Below are 21,971 nucleotides of genomic sequence, written 5' to 3'. Positions count from 1 at the left end.
CCTTTGGAATAAGAAAGACTAAATGAGTGCCATCTCTTTTACTCCATGCGTCCAAGACCATACTCAAAACTGGATTATTTTTCCACTAGCAGTGTCCTGCCTTCTTTTTTGGCAGATCTGCTCTACTTTAAACAACATTGTAGCAGGCAAAAATTCACCAAGAAGAGCCATTTATTACATAGATGAACCATTTATTACATATTATTTTTTCCATGCTGAGAAATAATACACTGGCTGCCATGATTTCATTTGATTTACACCTCACCATTCTCCCAAATGGGACTCAAAGTGGTTTACAATGTAAATTAAACCAAAATTAGCAAAAATAGTATGTAGTCCACAAGTTTAAAAACCATTAAACCATTAACCCAATAAAACATTACTTTTAAAACGTTTATATTTTTTAAAAAAATTAAATACATGAAATACATATTGCATATTTAAAACAGAAGACTTGTAATCTCAGGAGGATTAAAATAAAATAAAACCAGTACACCTAATTACATGTCCCTATGTCTACCCTATAAGTCAAAGCTCATGGTCTTTTTAAAAAGGAATGTCTAGGTGGCTGATAGAGAGTATGTGAAGATCTTAGTAATCCTGATTAACTAGAAAAAGACACCAACGACTTTGAGAAACAAATAAGAGGCTTTATTATTGGAACTCCATTGTAAAATAGGAAAATTATTCAGGGTGCTGATCTCTGGTATTCGAGCTTTATTCCTGGGAAGAGATGAGACAGGACTGGCAGGAAGAGATGAGATGGGGAAAAGATGCCTAAGATTATCAGTTTACATCACAGGGGTGTCAGAATTGCTAATAGAGCTGAAATTTTACTATGTTTTTACTACCTTTGTCCCAGGGTCACCACATAACCAAGATATCAATAATATCCCAATTCATGCCTTTAGCTACTTGCCCCACTCTGACAGTCATGTCTGAAACAGATGACTTTATTCCATATCACTCCTAGCCAATTCTGTATCAGTTATCTAGGCCAATATTCTTTTCTCACAGCAACCAATGAGGTGGCTATCAAAAGGCCACAAGTAGGATGAGAAGCCAGCATGATCCTCCTATTCATGCTTCCCAGAAGCATATTGCCTCAGATACTGAAGGTAATACAGTATATATATAGTAGTAACCACTGATAGTCTTAACTCCCATAGGTCTTCCAGCTACTCCTTTAAAGCTCTTTGGTGGCCATCACAACATCCTGCAGGAAGTAGCAAACTCCACAGTTCTGCTGTTAGCTTTGTGAAGTACTTCTTTCTTCTCTCTGTCTGGACTCTACTGACATTTGTTTCAATGGATGTCTGTGGGTTTTAATATTATAAGAGAGAGAGAAAAAGAGAAAGTTTTTTCCCTCTCAATATGCTCCACAATCCACACTATGCATAATTTCACATCTGCTGTGTCTGACTTTACTTGACTTCTTCTTAAGCCCCAAATACTTTCCACATAAGGAAGTCACTCTAGTTTCTTGATTATATTGGTGGCTCCTTACTGCAACTTTTCCAGTATTATAATATCAATATTCAGGAGGAATGTCCAGAACTGTATGCCATGTCTGAAGTATGGTCATACCATAGATTTGTAAAAAGAACAATATAATAATAGTGGTTTTATTCTAGATTATTTCCCCAATGGTCCTCAATATGGAACTTGCCTATTTTTTTTAAGCAGCAGCAGTACACTGGATTAACACTTTCATCAAGGTACCCAATACAACCCAAGATCCCTTTCCTGGTTATCCACCTGAAATGTGAAACTGGTTTTTTTAAGCACCAGTATTCATCATTTTACACTTTCTTACCATCCACTGCATTTGCTATTTTAAAGCAATTTCCCCAATTTGTAGACATCCATCTGGAGCTCATTGGAATTGGTTGTTGTTTTAAGCATCCCATATCATTCTAAGGATCCCAACTGAAGTGGTTACCTCTAGCCATAGCTTTTATAGGGTTATTCAACTCCATCTTCTCAAAGCCTTCTTAGGAAGAAAGTAAGAGGCAGTAGGAAGTACAGTGGAAGCCTTGGAAGCAAGAGAGGGGGAGATGACCTGTTTACAATCTATTCATTTTTGCTGGAGATGGAAAATAAACATATTATGTATTCAATCTATGGTGTAAGCGGGGAGAGAAGGGAAATATTTGTGACTTGGCTTGTAATGCTGAAAACAAGCAACAGAAGCATTTATCTTCAGAGCTAAATCTTTAAAAGGAACTTAATTAGTATACAGAGGTGTTCCCAAGGACAGAGGGAATCCCTAGATATGATGTAAAGCAAATACAATGTCTAATGTCTTTGCATAACTAACTGAGGGACAATGCTGATGTTCTTGACATTAGCAACTAGGATGTTAATATAACAACATTATCTTCCAATTTTAATTTATATGGCAAACATGGGGTCAATTCTCACCTGACCATTAAATATCTAGCAAGCAAAGTTATGTTAATTCTGTCTTTGTCTTCAGAATGCATTAGTTTAGTTTTTGCTCCTTTTGCTATGTCCCTGAGTTTCTTTTCTTTCTTTTTTAAAAATGATTTTAGACTATTCTTGGAGGTCAAAATATTAATTAATCATATTTGGAGAAGAATTTTCCTCCCAGAAAGTTAATTAATGGGTTTTTACAAGGAAGTCACTAAATGTTGGGAAGGATGGGGAGAAACATTGAGCTTTTATTTAGATCAATTCATAGAAATCTGCATACAAATGATATTGTAGGTCCTTTTGGAAGCTTCCAGAAATAAAACATTTTGCCTTTGTACAACATGTACATCCAGTTGCTTGAATTGATCATGGAACAGGCATGCTCATGTTAAAGACACCTGCCCTATGATCTCAATTTGCAGAAGTGTCAAGTAGAGCTTGGATTTTACCTGCCTTGGTTTTCAGTTCAATTACAAAGGGATTACATATTCTTTCTAGCTTCAAACATGTCATATTTCATTTAGGTGGAACTGATAAATGGTGGCAGTAGAGACCTGGAACGGGTGAGGTGGGGTGGCATGGTGACTTTGCACATTACTGAGAAAGGCTGAAAAGGAAGTACAAGTCAATCATACCAGCCATTTGGGAATTGTATTTCCCTACCGGGAAATTAGTTAATTATTTCTTTGGATACTGGCCACGTAATATGAAGAAGAAAGATGAAACATACACTTCATCTTAGCATGTAAAACTCTCTTGGTTGTTGAATTTAGACTAATGGACAACTTGCATGACTTCACTGGATGATGAATTTACTGCTGCAACCTATTGTTATTACTTTGAAATTTCTCGGCTGTGTGCTAAATTACGAAGTTTCTAGACAGAAACCTTATTGGTTGGTCCCAATTAGAGTAGACGCATAGAATCAGTTGTTGAATGTTGCGCCAACATGTAGATAAATCCAAATGATGCCATGACTATTCAGGACTAGCACAGAATTGAGGCATACATACGTACATATTTGTTAACATGGCAGCAAGGGGCATCCAAAGGAGAGCCAATGTTTATGTATGTACTGGGTGATAGAAAGGAGGGAAGAAAGAGTTTGAGAGAGAGAGAACATAATCACATTTAGATGATGTGATACACATACTTAATACTACTCCAAGCAAGCAAACTAACAAATCATTTCATGCATCATATTTAAAAGATGTTATACAATAACTAAATAGAGGAAACAGTCTTTCTGCAGTACTATTTTATGTGCCTTTAACTTCTGGTGTTAATTTTAATTATTATGCCATGCCATAGTGAACACTGTAACTTAAGAGAAATATTTTGACGCAGTCTCCTCCCTTCCAGAAGTGCACAATAACATTAATGAAGTAATAATTACAAGCATGAATAAGAGTAAAAGCATATATTTTATTTTGTTGAAATGATTGGCCCAAAGAGTTATTAGGCAACCATATGATAGAACAGACAACAAACTCACATCCGTCTTTTTTACACAACACTCTTGAAAAGGAAAAAAAAATAAGCACACATTTGTCTACAATGCAACACGGCAGGCATTTTTGGTTATTTTTCAAAACAATCTCACAGATTACCTTCGTTGCTGAATGAAAATATTATTTATATGTCTGGTAATGGGAAAATGGAGCAAAAGTACTTCCTGTAGCTAAACTCTGATGATTCACAGAGTGCTTAAAAAGTCATTAAGTGATGGTTCTTCACAATATCATATTCCAATTAAAACTATAATTGAGCAGAGAACAATAGATCTTACACTAAAGAAAGCAAACATGTTTGCTTACTGTGGAATAAATGCAATGGCGTTTCCCTTGATTTTCTGCCGTTTTCTACTCAGTATGAATAATAGTACTCTACAGGACTTACTGGAGTGTATTGGAGGTGCTCTGCTAATGAACATAAACCTTATTTACAAAAGCAGCCAGTGAAATAATTTAAGGGAAACATATCTCAAACTACAGTAGAGGCATATAACCTGTCACTGTTTTTGAGCAAGCAAGTATGCACAGGGAAATGTTGTATTTCCTTGCTATTTGCCTGCTTTCAGGGAACACAAATTATGCAGCTATACTTCTGTTTTAAAGGTTGGCTTCAGGCTTACTTTAGAAGATTTTTGTCATGTAGTCCTGCATGAGCATTTCTTTTTGGGGGCAAATAACTGAAAACCCCCAGTTATGAAAATGAAAAGAATCCTTAGTATTTTTGGCACAATCAACTGAATGTGTGTATCACTGCAGGTTTTATCATATACCTTAATGGCCGGTGAATCAGTCATGGATTCACCAGCCACTGGAGAAATGTGTAAAAAAGCTATGCATGTATACATTCTTGTATTTATATGTGCACAGCCAGGCACCTCATTTATTTCATAATTGCCTTTCCTTTAGTTTGCTCATATAAGCATTCATGGCTGTCCTTCACCTTACTTTTGCTAGCACCTTGTTAATGACTTTCACAGGTTTAAGTCCAACTTACCTCTATGTAAGTCTGGTCATTAAGTAGGTCAGAAATCTCTACTGAGCTCATGTAATGACAAAGTTATCTCTCAAGGTACTTTTAGTTTCTGCAGTTCTCCCAACATGGCCATTTATTGGCCGGTGGAGAAAGAGGGAGAAGACAAAAGGTGTCCAGCTGTGTTCCTATAGTTGGAAGCCCAGCTTAATCTCACCGTTTACAGCCTTTGATGGTTGTGACCCTTGAAGGTCATAAAGGATGCCATACTTTTGTGAATCCAGCAATATGAACATAGCTGGATGCTTTTCCAGTCCCTTGGCTCTTCACTAATCAAAAAATACTGTGACTGTGTTGGAGGGGAGGAAGTTGCAGTAGATAGAAGGTGGAATGTGGTGCAGTTGTACCTGACAGAACTTTATGCAATGTCTCTCTGAACCAGGATCCCAACCTTCATCTTGACAAGAGACCTGTGCAGTATGTAGGGCTCCCAGAATAAAAAGTGGTGATGTACCTTTAACCTTTTGTATCTTTAATGGTTCTGTAGAAGAAAAAAAATTCAGCAGATGTTCTTTGTTAGACAATCAGGTGGCTGGCAACTTCTGCTAACATTTCCTCTTCTATGTAGCTATTAAAAGGATAGGAGTTATCTCCAGGTTTCAGGAGAGCAACCATAGCAGTACAACTGCATCCCCACTACAGAGATAATGCAGTTTGACACTGTTTTAACTCTCATGGCTTAATGCTAGGGAATTCTAGGAACTATTGTTTTGTGAAACATTTAGCCTTCTCTGTCAGAGAGCTTTGGTGCCACAACAAACTACAAGTCCCATGATTCCATAGCATTCAGCCATGGGAATTAAAGTGGTGTCAAACTGCATTATTTCTGCAGTGTAGATGCAGCCTAGGTCACACCAGGGCTTGGAATGTGAGTGGAGAAGACTTAATACTTCTCATTAACTGTAAGGTCAAAAATCTAGCACATTAATATGAACTTTAGGTGAGGGATTTTTTAAATGCATCTAACTCAAATTTTACATATAAATAAAGAAGTATTAATTTTAGAATCACAGGACTGACAAAGACAATCGGATATATACTTTAGTTGACATTGGGCCAAACCAGACCAGTAGTAAGTGCCAGCTTGGGGGCGGTGTGGAGCCATGGTATTTAGATTATGCATGGCCCAACGATGCCCCAAGCCAGTACCGTGCTGCCTCCCTGACTAGATAGTGAGCAGTGTTGAGGCACTTTGGTGGCATGGTGTTCAGTTGTCGCACACCAGAGGAGTGCAGAAGAGCTGCCTTAGTAAAAAAGGCAGCCTTTTTTCCACCGCAAAAAGAAGTGGCATTTTGCCACTTCTTTTTGGGATGGAAAAATGCTGGATTGGGGCTGCGGTGTGCAGTTGCTGCAGCCCTGATCTGGCACTCAAAGGGGCTGTATCAAGCTGCCCCTTTAGGGCTATCTGCACTGGCCCATTGTTGCCCACAGGAGGCATGTTTTGGTTTTGACTCCTTCAGAGGTGTTATTTTGGTAGTTCAAGTTTCCTTCAGCAAACTGGTTTCTTTTCACATATTTCCCAATTCTATAATTCAGTCGCTGACTGGGGTGGGTGGGATTTGTAATGTAACACATCTAGAAAGTGACAGGTTGTGAAAAGCTGCCTTTAAAATGTAGTTTTGCCCTTGTGGTGCAGTGGTTAAATGGCTGTACTGCAGCCACTCATTCACAAACCACAAGGTTATGAGTTCAATACAAGCCAGGGGCTCAGGGTGAACTCAGCCTGGCATCCTTCTGAGGTAACTAAAATGACTACCCAGTTTGTTGGGGGGCAATTAGCTTACACATTATAAACTGCTTAGGGAATGCTTAAATGCACTGATAAGCAGTATAGAAATGTACTTGCATGCCACTGCTATATGTGCTATTAAATTTTGGTTCTAGTTTTCTGTGTTTCTTTTCTCTTCTCTCTTTTCACTTCCTCACCTCCAGCAACAAATGCTGTTCACTTAACCTTCAAATACCATGGCTTGTTTAAAAGAGAATGGCATAAAATGTGGGGAAAAATACTTCCAATCTGCCTTTGAAAGTGCACTTTAAAATGACTTATAAAGTCAATATAATACATTCCCCTATAAACCCAAACAAATAATGTTCTTCCCACTCATTACATTATTTTTTGAAATATAATTCAATTGCTCCTTTGTTATCACAAAAAGAACTGGCTGGCATCCTGTTGAAACGTTACTAATGGGCAAGCTAGCCTTACACATTTGTAACTAGTATTCATGTTTATAATCATTGCATTATTGCCACGATCACAAATGTTCTCCCACAACTACATTAAAAGGAGGCAGCTGCATTGAGAGATGGAGTACTGTTCTGATTGTGAGTGGGGAACAGCAGGATGACATTTCCAGTCTCTTCCAGCCAGTGATCTGTGTTGTACCTGAGATCACAGATGGGAGAGGGCTGGAAACATCATTCTGTTATGCCCCGATCACCAACAAAACAAATCTCTGTTGTTTGGTGCAGCTGCTTTTTGTTAAGGTAGGTTTAAGGAGTCAGGTCAGAAGATAGATAATTATACATTTGTAGGTACATGTGTGATGTAGGCCAGTGTGTGGCAGATAATGGCATTACTTCATTTATTTCACATCTCTCAGTCAGAGTGAGAGATTCAGTGACAAACCCAAGGCCACCAAGCAAATTTCATGGTTTAGTGGAGATTGTAATGTGGATCTCCCTAATCCCATCCCAACTCTTCAGGTACTACACCACAGTAGCAGAGAGAGATAGACTATAAGAATTTATCACAAGGCGACAACTGGAAGTGTAAATTGAGTTTATCCTGTGAAAATCGTGCATTTGCGATTAACATTTTCACATGACATTGTGGTTAAAGTACCATTATCCTGGGAATATCCCATGAAAATTGCACAATTGTGCACATTCACGATAAAGGTTTTCACTTGATGTCACTATCAAAAGCAATTAAAGCACCATTAACCTGGGAATAACCAGGCAATAAACAGCAACAAATCATTCACAGGAAAATTCCGTGAATGATTTGTTGCTATTTATTGCCTGGTTATTCCTGGGGTATTAACCACTGTGTGTGAAAATCTTAATCATGTTTTAATAAGTAATTGCACGATTTTCACGGGATAAATCCTGTTTAAACTTCCAATTTCCCTCCGTGTGATAAACTCCTATGCCTATACAGGTTTTTATGCATATCAGCCTTTAAAAACCTTATGACAATCACACACAGAGGCTGGAGTGAGGCTAATAGCCACGAACAAACATGATCCCATTCTTCTTGTACACCTTTTCAGATAAATATGTGAAAAATGCTCTTGAGAAACTCCATTCAGGAGCTGTGGGAAAGAGTGTCCTTGATTTATTACAACATTTATATGCTAATATTTCACCTAAAATAATGGTGCCCAAAATTGCTAAGAATCAATAGAATAAAACCACAAAAATGCAACACATCATTTTATGTTGTGTTTATTTGCATAATTTTTAAAATGACAAAGTAGCTTGTAGGGAAATAATTAAACCATCCTCCTCTCTCCTGACCCCAATCTCAGTTTAATATTTGTCAAAGTTTGAATCAGTATATACCTTTGTGAGAATGGGTTTGCCTCTTGGCTCTTGAGCTAACTCAAAGAGTGTAGAATAATATAGAAAGTAGAAGAGTGTGACACAGATATTTGATAATAATCATAGGGTTATGTTTATGTTTTGTTTGGCATATATTCCCTGCAGTTGGGATGCAGAGTGCTTTGTACACTTCTACATTGTTTCTTGTTTTCATGGTAATAGGGCTTGCTTCTCCATTGTGTGGGGATACTATGTTTTCTGTAAGGCAAAGTTGGAGCCCACCTGAATTTGTTGGGTGACAACTTCCAGTGATGGCTGGTGGCTTCCATGTCTGTGGGTTGGTCAATCTGTAATTCAAGTTGTTGAGCTATATCCTCAAGATAGGTTATGTCTGTGCCTATTGAAAAATATATGGGAATTGTAGTGAATTGAGATGTGAGGGCTTTCAGTCAGAGTTGGAAAAAAATCTGGAAAAAATGCTGGAAAAGCCTTTTTGATTTTCCCCCCAAAGCATTTTCCTTCTTGGGAAAATGGATTATGGATTAATTTCTTCTAAAATGATGAATAAAATGTTAAAATAATGTGTTTATATATTTACTGTTCCAACAATTGGGGCTGTACAGACCGACTTAAAGTGCTGGCATAGGGGTAGTATGGGGGCATGGCATTTGGATGCCACATACTCCAACAACACCCTCATGCCAGTGTCACACCGCCTGCCTGCCCACATAGTGGGTGGCATCATGGTGCTCCTTTGTCATGATATTTATATGATGCATGCCGAAAGGAGCACTGAAAAGTGCCGCTGCGGCAGCAAGGGTGCCTTTTTGCTGGCTCTAAAAGGAACTGCATTTTGTTGTTTCTTTTAGAGCCAGCAAAGTGCTGGATTGAGGCCACAGCATGCGGTTGCTGCAGCCCCTATCTGCTGGTGAAAGTGGTGGCATAGAGTCACTCCTTTGAGGCAGTTGGATTTACCGTATTATTTCTAAAAACTACGTAAGAGGAAGATTTTTATGCACAGCCTCTACACACAATAATACACAGTATCAGATCACTACAATTCCTGGCCTTGTTTTAATTTTCTCAGTTGTTTGTATAACAGTGTAATAATGTGTGTGCTATGTATGCTTGACGCTATGGAGAAGTAGTGGAGATACAATAATTCTCTGTGTTTTTACTAAAATTGATGTTTTTGTCTGTTTTTACTTGTTTTGTATTTTATTTTTTTTTTCTGATTGATTGATTGTCTGCTGCTCAAACTAACAAAGTCACACAGGCTCCTTAGAGTTCAGGTGTTCCTTACAATGGTGGTCCCAAGAACTGCACGGGACCACAAATGACTGCAAGCAGCCCATAGACTGCATGATGCCCATCTCTCTTCTATATGTATGAAATTATCTCAGTGGTGGTGAATTGTCAGCGGTTTCTGCCTCTTGGTTAATTCCTTTTAAATTCAAACTTAAAGCCTGTGTGGATTCACTGTTGCACCGATATAGCCACCAGATGCCATTGCATTGTCTCCAGTACAACAAAGCTGTTATTTCAGTATCCCTCTGTCAGTGTTCTTTTATCTCTTCCCATCTACTTTGAGGTCACATTCCAGATGTTTTTCCATATATGCCTGCTCTTTAGTACTTTTCAAGCAATGCATGTGTTGAGGACTGTAAGAGATATTAGTGGATCTCACAAACAGTGTTTACAGCCATAACCATCACCATCAGACAGAGTCTAGAAGAGAGATAAAGCAGGCTTATTCTTCTTCCTAAAACACATGAAATAGACTTCCTTAAAAATATGAAAGGTTTCATAACATCTCATGGTGAGAGGCTTTGTAACATGCTTTACAAACAAAGAATGGAGAAGGGAAGAACCTCCAACTACAAGATGAAGGAAAAGCAAACTTAGAATAATTGCAGACTATCAGATTCAGGAAAAGAGAGGGTGTAGCAAACTGATCACAAGAAGTCTCCTGCAGTTTGGGGTGTACACTAACTGGGAAGAAATATAGGAATCAGCCTAAGACTCATAGTCCACTTGAATAATGGGTTCAAATGTACACAACAGCTTTCCAAAAACACCCACATCACCATGTGCTATCTCTTTTTCTGAGTGTACATGGACATATCATACCACACATACTGTTTTACATGGTGAAGAAAGCACAGATGGCAAGCTTGTTCCTCCTCCACACTGCATGGGTAGTATACAATGGACAGGCTTGTGAACTGATTTTTAATAGTGAATACTGAGGGTCAATAGGTGATCAGCAGAACAATTAAATCTAAGATTTAAATAGTTATGACTGAAGTTTTTGGTTTTTTTAAAAAAAAACACACATGTAAGATCAGAGCAGATGTATGACTAGAGCAGGGATGGATGGGTAACATTAAGTAGTAAGAAGCTTATTGTTTTATTGATTGTTTTATATCACTGATGCTCCCTCTGCATTTGAGAAGGCTTTTAGAGCATCTTATGTATCAATAATTTTCAAAAACAGACAAGACTGTTCCTGATGTCAAGCTTGTAAGTTTTAAAAGTTTGTGGAAGGTAAAGGGGAAGAAAAAAGAAAAAGAAAACCCGGGAAGAAGTTTTTAATGTTCTCAGCTTCTTCCACCTGGAGAAAAGGTTGGTGGAATAAAATGGAGTTTTCCTCTCAGGTGGGGAAAAGACAAGTCTGCTTTCTGTCTACGATATTTCTGTCTACAGTATTTCCTTACTTAATCCCTCCACTGTCTTGTCAGGGGGCAGACATGCAGGGTATAAATGTAGGTTGTGATCCTGCATGAATTGTGCAGTCATGATGTCATGGCTAAAACATTGGCGGGATACAAACCGCCGCTTTGCGGCGCTTCCCCGCCGCCGCTGTTTGCTCCGCGCGGGAGCTGCAGCAGTCAAACCGCGCGGCTCCCGCGCGGAGCAAAAAAGAAGCTCCATTTCGGAGCTTCTTCTTGCGGCGCCTCTATGACGTCGCGAGGCGCCTGGCGCGGACTCGCGACGTCATAGGCGCCGCGACACGTCTGGACGCTATGCGTCCAGTACGTAAAGATGGCGGCGCCCATGTAGAAGGGGCGCCGCCATCTTGTACGTATAGGATACGTACTAGGGTTAGGGGGGTGCGGAAGCACCGCCCCTTCCTAACCCTAGTACGTATCCTATACATACTATATGGCGGTTTGTATCCCGCCATTGTCTCCCCATCTGAAACCCACCTTAAAAGCAAATCAGCCATTCTGAGAGACAGAGGTGTCCTGCCCCCTCTTGCCAGCACCACAGCGTTACCTGCTGTTAGGAGGGGGCTGGTCATATCAGACTGCTGTGTCCACTAGCCAGGAGCACAGGTGTCAGAGTCATCCCCTCATTGCTCTCTCTGCCATGCAGTGCTGTAGCCATGTTGAAAAGGGATGAGGAGCTCTGGGGGATTCTTATATGAAACAAGGTCATATAGATGCCTGGCACGCCACTGGAAAGGAATGTAGAAGGGAAGTGAATCCAAAGGGGGTATAGACATGAAACATAGCTTGTTAGCTCAGAGCTGGCAAAGAACCTGCTGCTGTGCTGATTGTTCCAATGCCACTCCTAGGCTCTGGAACGACCTACTGGACAAGATACGCCATATTACCACCTTAGAAGCCTTTAAAAAAGCCATTAAAATGGATATTTTCTGACAGGCCTTTCCAGATTAGTCTGTTTAATTTACCCTTCCCTTACCTATATTACTAATATAATTGATATTATTATCTCCGCTTCCTTCCCCAGTGAAAAACACACCTTTCTTCCCCCAAACTGAAACAGATTATGGATCTCATTTTCTATTTTACCCAACCTTTAACAAGAATTTTCTCCTTTTTAACACTTGTATTGTTTAATCTTTTTAAAATTGGTTTTTATTTTGGGGTTTTATGATTGGGGGGAGGGGTCAGGATATGCTACTCCTTTTTAATCATGATTGTAATTTTAGCTGTTTGATGTTTTAATACCTGTTGTAATCTGCCTTGATTCTGTATTAGGAAAAGGCAAAACAGAAATAAATATTATTATTATTATTATTAAACTGGTTTCCAATAAACTTCTAGTTTCATCTATGAAGTGTGTTTATTGAGTTAGATAGAGACAGAACATTACAACAGGCCACCATCACGTGGAAAGGCTGACTGGCTTTTGAGCTGGTTTCAGGGTCATTTGCAGTAATGACAACAGTGTTATGATTAGAAATTAGAATACAAAGCGGTTACAGTATCCTGAGTGTAACTTAACAAATCATAACTAACAGGATGTCAGCTATAATTTATCAATTAATAAATCACAATGCAATTGACCATAGTGCAGAGTTTAAGAATCTCAGAAGAGATTTACTGTAGACACACTGCCATCTACTAATGTCATTGTATTAATAACAAAAACTGTCTGCTGCCAAGAAATCCAGCCTCTCTTGGTTTGTGGAACTAGTTAAATGGCTCTTTAAACCTGGAAGCTACATAGTTTTGCTTACCTGTGCAGTTCTTCTACAGAGAAGCATACCTTGACAGAAGCCGTCATCTTTGGATGAAATAAACAGATGCATAAACAAACGCTGTCATTCTCCAGAGGGCTTTGAGAAATCTCATATGCAACCACAAGGAAGCACAATGCAGGAAATGGGACCAACCACTAACGTGGCAACAGCATTGAATGAATACACAGACAGCCAGCATCAAGATTAGTGGGAAAATATTAAAGAACACTGAAAATCAACGATTACAGAATTATAGGACTCTCAAAGATAAACACAGGATCCAACTTGGAAGCCTAAAAATAACTCGGACGCCTTGTATCTCACAGAGCAGAAAATAGCTTTTGCTGTCTCCTCTGATTCTATCTATTTCAACTTGCTTGAACAGTTTGGGCTTAGAGTGTACATTGTAAATTAAACTTGGATGATGCAGAAAAGTGGTGATTGTTTGGCAGCCAACATTGTTCATTTGTATTTATGTTCTGAAACTGGAATAGAAAGCGAATATTTAAATGTGGATGGGAGAGTCACACTGTGCTTTGTGTTTGAATGGCAAAAATGCAGTCCTTACTTAGAGGTAAAGGAGAGAGGATGAAAACTGCCTGTTAGATGAACAATCCCTAAAGTGCTGGTATTCTTCCTCTATAATGGACTGTGGCTGCAGTTCCAAGCACGCTTATTCATATGCCCCATTTATTTTTGCAGGTCTTATTCACCAGAGAGTATTTTTACAGTCATAAATGTATAATCATAGTTCTGAAAATGGTGGATGAATGACCCCAAGGGTACATACTGCAAAGTGCTTAATGAAGATTAATGACCTCTTACACCCTTTGCTACCCTGTTGTACTTGCAATGAGGGTACTGTGTAGGTAGCTTTCCATTCCCCTGTCTTACTGATGCATGATTATGGGTGAAACAGAAATTATATCCTGCATTAATTTTGACTGTGGACCAGGGAGTGTTCATTTTTCTAGATTAATTAAAGCAGATCACAATGGTAAAATCTTCTTATATTGCACTAATCACTATATCTAGCTGCAATATAGTATGTGTGTGTAAAGGGAGGGAAGTGGAGCCTCTGAACCTCCACTGCAACATAGTCATCCATTTAGACTATTTGCCCTTACTCTCTCCCTTATTTGTGCTGATATTTGTTGTTATCATAATCATAACAACCTATTAACATGATTCACTGAGTTGTACATGTGTGGCCTGCAGAGGCCTTCAGTTCACAGGCTGGAAGAAACAAGTGACAAGTAATGTCATATCATACTGTGTTCCAAATGCCGTTGCTCTGGCCTCTGGGGGAGAGAAGAATATCTAGGCACAGCTCCATCTAATCTTGGCCCAGCAGCTAGTAAGAACCTCTCCATCTATTTTCCAACTGCATTTTCTCTGGTCTCTGAGGAGAAGAATGACTAGGCACCACTTGATTATGGCCTCTGAGGCTGCATCTGCGCTGCAGAAATAATGTTTATAATACCACTTTAACTTCTGTGGCTCAAAATGTATGGAATCCTGGAATTTGTAGTTTGTTGTGGCACCAGAGCTCTCTGACAGAAGCTAAATATCTTACCAAACTACAATCTCAGAATTCCATAGCATTGAGCCATGGCAATTAAAATGGTATCAGACTGCATAATTTCTGCAGTGCAGATGTAGCCTGAGGGAGAGAAGATTAGCAAGCATCTTTCACTGTCATTCCCTTTTGTTTGTGTTTTGTGACTTATTTAGACTGCAAGTCTGAGGGCAAGGAACTATCACATTCCCAAATTAAAAGATGCTCTGGGAGACTTTTTGTCACTCAGTTGTTTAAAATAGTGGCCAGCATTATACTGGGCAAATGCAATTGTATGATTGTTTTCTATTCACGATCCCTATGTAGCCAATCATTTAGGGGATACATATGGGCCATGAAAGTCCCTCAGTCCCAGCTTACTGGGCATCAGCTACTATGATCTATTGGGGTCTGTTCCTTTGTTGACTAGGAAACAAGTGGCTGAAAGTCCTAACCCCTGCCTGTCACACTGGAGATAGCCCTCAAGAAGGGATGGGAAAACTGCATCCTGATCAACAGGAGAACAGATCCCCCAGTGACTGCTGTGGTTGCTGTTTGATAAGTAGGGATGGGAGGATTAGAACATGATACTCTGAATTGTACCATAGCAATGTTGCTTAGTCTCGACAGGATTCTGACTAGAAAGAAATTATATTGGAAGCCATAAGATTCTAATGTCATTAGATATTTCTGACAGGAATCACCAGGTCTAGATCTTTGAACTGTCACTTCTGAATGCAGCTGTCTCCTTATCATGGGGACTGTGGACAGAAACATCATCTTGGGTAGTGAAGTATTCTTGAGCTCTGAAACTTGTCCAGCTAGCTAGGATGGTAAGTGGCCCACGTAGACCCAAAGGCTTACAAACAGATTCCTTCTTGGTCTCTATCTCCTGGCCTCTAATTCCATCAGCTGTAAATCTCACACATAACTGTGGGTTCCTAGCTGTCCTCCTCTGATTTTTGCCTATTATGTTTTAGTGCTGACAATTCCTCACATTGTGAAGAGCTACATGTTACATTGAAACAGAGTATTATACCTATTTCCCCCCATGAAGCTATTAAGTTAAACATGCATGCACACACATCTTTAAACACTCAGGTACAGGTTTCAGGACAACCAGCAGCAATTTGATACAACACCAGTGTCTCACAGAACAATCATAATGTGTGACACTGCTCATGACAACAAACCTCAGTCAATTTAGGGATCAGCAGGGAACCTCAGCCAGTTCTGCCATTCTGATGTACAATGCAATTTATCACCTGAACACATGCTTTATGATGGACAAGTTGCCAGGCATGTTTGTCTCATTCATACATAAAATTTTAGAGGCATAACACAAAAATAAGTATATATATATTTCAAAATGTAATGGATTCATTTGGCTTATTGGCCTTGCTCTTTAAATACCTCCCTCCCTCCCTCCCTCCCTCTTTCTATAAGGTATAAATCACTTATAAAGTGTCCTTGGAAAATGTTGAGCTACCCATTCTTAAGCTATAAGAAAATAGATGTTCCAGAAAAGAAAATGTGTTAAAAGACTCATCATAGTTGGCTTTTAATATCTCACTTAGCTTGTCCAAGGGCTATATTTCTCTGATAGATTTATGGATAGATCTATTAATTCAAAATTGGGTTTGGAACTGATGCTGAAAACTTGGAATGTACAGAAACACCATTTCCATGTGAGAACAGAAGATTGCTTGTGACATCACCTGATAGTGCTAGTGTGGCCATTGCTACTCCGCAGGAATGTTTCAGCCAATTTCAGCATAAGTCACCTTTGGGCTTAAGCTTCAATGAAGATCAATGTAGTATTGTATTTGTTTTTTGGAATTATAGTGTATTTTCATTTGAAATAGATAAAACAGGCTTCTGATTACTTGCACTGACCTGCATTGTAAGTCAACATTGTTTATTATCTTCATGCTCTGCACCTTCAATAAATAATAACATTGCTTCTTTTATTATAGTCCCAGGTGACATTTAATTGTATCTATAACGCAAGTGATAACTTGCTGGCTACTGCTGGCAATGACACAGGAAAGTTAGCTCTGTATTCTTTTAGGAGCCTACCAGAGCATAAAGATGAAGAAAGAATAATCTCTAAGTGTTGTGCTGGTTGACTTATTCCTATGTGTTAAGAGATGAAAAGGTCAAGAAAATGGTATCTCTGCCCATATATAAAGATTACCATTTGCAGTGGAAAACCAAGGGCTTATTTATCTATTTATTTAATTCATATCCCGCCTTTTCCCCTGCAAGGGATCCATGGTGGCTCACAAAGAACAATTAAAAATGATAAAAAAGTTTTTTTAAAAAAAGAATTAAATCAAAGTTCAAAGTTTAAAATGCACAAGTTAAAAACTGTTCAAAGGCACATTTAAAACTTATACAAACAGAACCACAACACCTGCTCATTAAAAGCTGTATCTGTTCCAACAAATTAAAAACCAAATGTCTGCCTAAATAAAAATGCCTTTACCTGTTGTTGGAAAGACAGCAGGGAGGAAGCTATTCAAATCTCCCGTGGAAGGGAGGTTCACAACTTGGGAGCAGCCACCAAAGTTCTCCTCTATATCGTCACCAAAGGTTAGTATAGTAAGAGACAGGGATGGTGAAAAAACAGTTCCATTCATTCAGTATAAAAACTGTCCCACAAAAAGTATGGCAAATTCTCAATTTTTCTCCTTCTCCCTCATGATGTTCAGGAATTTTTACCATATCACTTGTTGCTGGGGAGAGGTACGAAGGGAAACTCCTGATATGATGATACCATATGATGAGAATTTCTTAAAAATTGTACTGTGGAGGGAAGGGAAATTTTATTTGGTGACGCCTGATGGTTTAACATCTGTTCCCATTCTTACTCTGCCATATTCTCCAGGCTCTTAGCACCTCTGCTAAAGACACATGTCCACCTATGGGACTTTGCATCTTCAGCACTGAGTAAGTTAGAACTAGCCCACCACCAATCTCAATTAGCCAAGAATGTCTTTGAAATTCAAAGCCAACATTGTTCTTCTGCTTCTTTGAAGATAAAGTTCTAAGGACAGCATATGCTTATTTCCAGTCTCCCTGTTAATCACCATGAAGATGAAATATCCATTTTCTGTCAGTTGGTCAAAACAACATATTAAAAGTCTGTTAGTATGCTGCAACAATAGCAATTACATGAGGTGTCAGGTTCTTTATTAAAATGTGTAACTGTCATCTGTATTCCTATAATCAAAGAGATGCAAAAGCAATAGAATTTTTTTCTGTGAGCTTCTACTGTTACTAATGCTTATGGTTCTGAATATTATTACTTCTTCACAGAAAAATCTCATACTGTTGCTAGATGATAACTTAGTGACTTACTTATCTGCTGGTTAATGCTGCAGTCTTCTACACACTTACCTGGAAGCAGGCTCCATTGAACACCATGGGAATGATATTTGAATAAATTTTTTCAGGGTTACTCTGTAAATATGACAGGGCAAAGCCAATGTTACATTGGTTTACTAGAAATGTTACTGAATTTTTCTCATTCAAAATCTCCCAGAGTTTATGGCTTAAGAATTACTGGGTCTACTTTCCATGGAGGAGCCAGTAAACTACAGATCCTTTGTTGTTTAGTTTTCATCTCCACATTTTTGGATAATAAATGTGGGCAAGTACACTATTCTGTAGGTTTCAATGCCTTTTTTCCATTTGAACATTTTTCTCTCCCACATCTTAGGACTGGTCTTTCCAAAAAACCTTATCCCATCATAAGTGCCAAAATATTAAAAGGTTCTGAGAGCCTTTGGCAGGTTACAGACCGCCAAAAAATACGTATGGAATACGTATTAGGGTTAGGAAGGGGCGGTGCTTCCGCACCCCCCTAACCCTAGTACGTATTCCATACGTACAACATGGCGGCGCCCCTTCCACATGGGGGCCGCCATGTTTACGTATCGGACGCATAGCATCCAGACGTGTCGCGGCGCCTATGACGTCGTGAATGCGCCAGCGGCGCCTCGCGACGTCACAGAGGCGCCGCAAGAAGGAGCTCCATTTTGGAGCTCCTTTTTTGCTCCGCGCGGGAGCAAAACATAGAGACGAATGTTTGTCATCTCAAGTAGATGCGACGGCCAGAAGTGCTTGGTACCAACTTTGGCTGATACACCAACTGTGACCCTACCTCAACTGAAAGGGCCTTGAAGCTGTAGTACACGCTCTGGTAATCTCTCGTCTTGATTTCTGTAATGCGCTCTACATGGGGCTATCCTTGTATCGAGTTCAGAAGCTTCAACTAGTGCAAAATGTGGCAGCCAGATTGGTCACTAACTCTTTGAGATTTGACCATATAACACCTATTTTAAAAGATCTACACTGGCTCCCAATTAGCTTCCGGGCACAGTACAAGGTGTTGGTTATTACCTTTAAAGCCCTATATGACTTGGGCCCGGGTTACTTATGGGAACGCATCTCCCCATATAATCCGCCCCGCACTCTTAGAACAAGTGGGAAGAACCTGTTAGAGGTGCCACCATCCAAACATGTTTCCACTTCCTAAAAAGCTTTCAGTATAGCTGCTCCTAGACTATGGAACGGACTCCCAGAGGAGACTCACCTCATTACATCCTTGGATATTTTTAAGAAGGCGGTAAAGATAGAGCTCTTCCGCCGCGCATATCCTCCTGACCGTATATGAAGACCACTGCTATGGAACAAGATCACCTGACCCCCGAGATGGATTGATGATTGATGTTTTATGTTTTTAGCTGTGCTTTAATTGTAATTAATGTAATATTATAAGTGTTTTTAACTCTGTTGTGATCCCACCTCGATCCATTGGGAGAGGCGGGAAGATACAAATAAACTATTATTATTATTATTATTATTATTATTATTATTATTATTGTTGAACATGGCCACATAGCCCAAAAAACTCACAAAAAACTGGATGCTGGCCATGAAAGCTTTGACTTCAATATACCTGTCTGAACTTTGGTGGTGTTTTTAACACTGATGCATTTAAATAGAAAGAATAAATTAGTTTAACACCTCCAGACATGGCAGTGGTGGGCACATTTTGAAAGCATGTTTTGAGGACATTCCATTATGCTCTGTGATGATTTCATAACTTTTTTAAAAAATTAAAAAAAAACCCAAAGTATTAAATTTCTCAGGTCCTGTGTCACACAGGATCTGGACACACTACAAGTAGGGTTTTTTGTTTGTTTGTTTGTTTCAAAATTAGTAATTATTCCCTAAGTGTTCCCGCTGCAGACTTACTATAATTCCACATATATCTGCATTAATTTGGCAACAGCATTTATAGCTGGTATACGCCCCCCGTCCCAAAGAGTGTACAAGTTGCTCTTGCAGAGGTAATCTGACAACAGTAATGAATGATAGTATTCAGGAACAAAATTAAGTATGCAACGTAATTTGCCTTTTTAGAGCCTGCTAAAACTAGTAGCGAAGAAACAAAAAGTCATTAGAAGTGAAACTCACTTGGAAAACACTGTTAAGAGAGAGAAGTAATTTTGAATGGAAAATTACACCTTCCAGATGGCAATCACACCTAGTGAATCACGAGAATGACAAACAGCCTTAACTGAGGCAAGGGTTTTCAAACAGAATCTACAATTGCTCATCAGATTGATTGATTGAAAGGAATACTCTACTGGATGCTTTTAAAGTTTAGAAGTAGAAATATATGCGAACACCTTGAAATATGTCTCTGTATTGAAATAATAGCCATATTATTCAACAGATTGCTTATATCCAGGTCTTGTACAACTCCTTTCATTAAACTGAAGACTCCAGCTTTAAAGAAAACCAAAACTCTTAAACTAACTGCTGTTTAATTTACTCTTACCCTCCTCTACTAACTAAATGCATTTTTACCCTTGATTATTTTTAGCATATAAATAGAGAATGTGAACAGCAAATTACTTTCCCCTTTGGAAATATAAAAAAGCACTCATGTGTTTGAGTGCATCTCCATCTGCACTGAAAGAGATCAGAAATAAGTTTAAAACCAACACAGGAAAGGTAATTGGCCAAAGTGTATGCAATTTACCTTAGCTGAGGAGTGACCATAGCTTAATGGTGGAGCACATTTTGCATTCAGAAGGCCCTAGCTGATAGCAAATTAAAGGCAAAAGACTTTGCATGAAACCCTAGAAAGTCACCAGGAGACAATACTGAAGCAGATAAACAGTGTGACCTGGAACAAGGCTGCTTCCTTTAGAACTTACTGAACTTATTTCAGAGGATGCTATCATGCCAAAAATGTTATGGCATTTGTGATCATTCTTGCGGTGGTTCATGCCATGCAGTCAACCACAACCAACATAGTAGTATTCAGAGGTAGATGCAGCATCAGTCTAACCAAGCATGGCAGCTCTTTGTGTTTTATGACTGGAAGGTTATTCAAGAAAATGTATAGATTTTCCTTTGTCTGTTCATGTCATTTTAGTTACATCATTGCTGCTTTTATAATTCAAAAACACAGCCAATGGTGGGAGAAAATAGATATGTGTATGCCTGCAAACCACTACATTATAGCAGCACAACTACCTGCCAATGAACCATGAAACTAACTGTACAAGCAGGTGCCTAGATGTTTAGCAATTATAATCTGACAATGTTTCATTGTGTATACCAGTTCTTATAAATAGCTAGATGAGGAGATTCAAGTTTTTCCCCTAAAAAACATTAAAATGATTACTATTAGTATATCCTAGATGTAGGAATGTCTCTGACTTAAGACTTTCTTAGAGAATTTGGGAGTCTTTGCAGTCAGATATTTATCCTTTCTCCTCTTTGTTCTGACATTTCATATTTTATTTGAAAGCTTTCTTTCCAAAAGGAATAAGCAAATTCAGAAGACTTTTTTCAATAACCAGAAATCAATTGGTTCCAATTTTAATCTCAATAAGATGTTTTGCACAGAAAGAATGGAAATTGGGCTGTCATTTGCAGGATCTGCATGTTCATAGTGCAAGAATGGAACTAGGCATGATGATAGCATGTTCCAAGTTGGTTTTCTTTGAAGCAGAAGTGGAGATAGGAATGCATATAAAATACACTATGAGTGGGCAAGAGGAAATGATATTTTCCCACCTTCCATTTCCTATCCCAGAAACTCTTTTGTTCTTCCTAGCCAACCATGGAGCCTCACTCAAAGAATAATGGCTTGGAAGATGTTATTGATTGAGGATAGGCATGGGGATCCCTCCTGTCTAAAGGTAGGTTGTGGTATAAGTGTGTGTGTGTGTGTGTGTGTTTGTTAGACCCTTCTGGGATGAAGTGCCCGCCCTTGTTTAGGCCACACTCCTGCCTTCCCCTTTATAGAGGATTGGAGGCAGCCCATTTCTGGTTTGGAAAGGGCAAGAAATTTGTTTGGCTTCT

The sequence above is a fragment of the Sceloporus occidentalis genome, unplaced genomic scaffold, assembly GCF_023333645.1.
Source record: "Sceloporus occidentalis isolate IW3139 unplaced genomic scaffold, rSceOcc1.0.p SCAF_2, whole genome shotgun sequence".
NCBI classification, from domain to species: domain Eukaryota; kingdom Metazoa; phylum Chordata; class Lepidosauria; order Squamata; family Phrynosomatidae; genus Sceloporus; species Sceloporus occidentalis.
The sequence above is the reverse complement of the archived record's forward strand: the minus strand, read 5'-3'. Positions refer to the sequence as shown.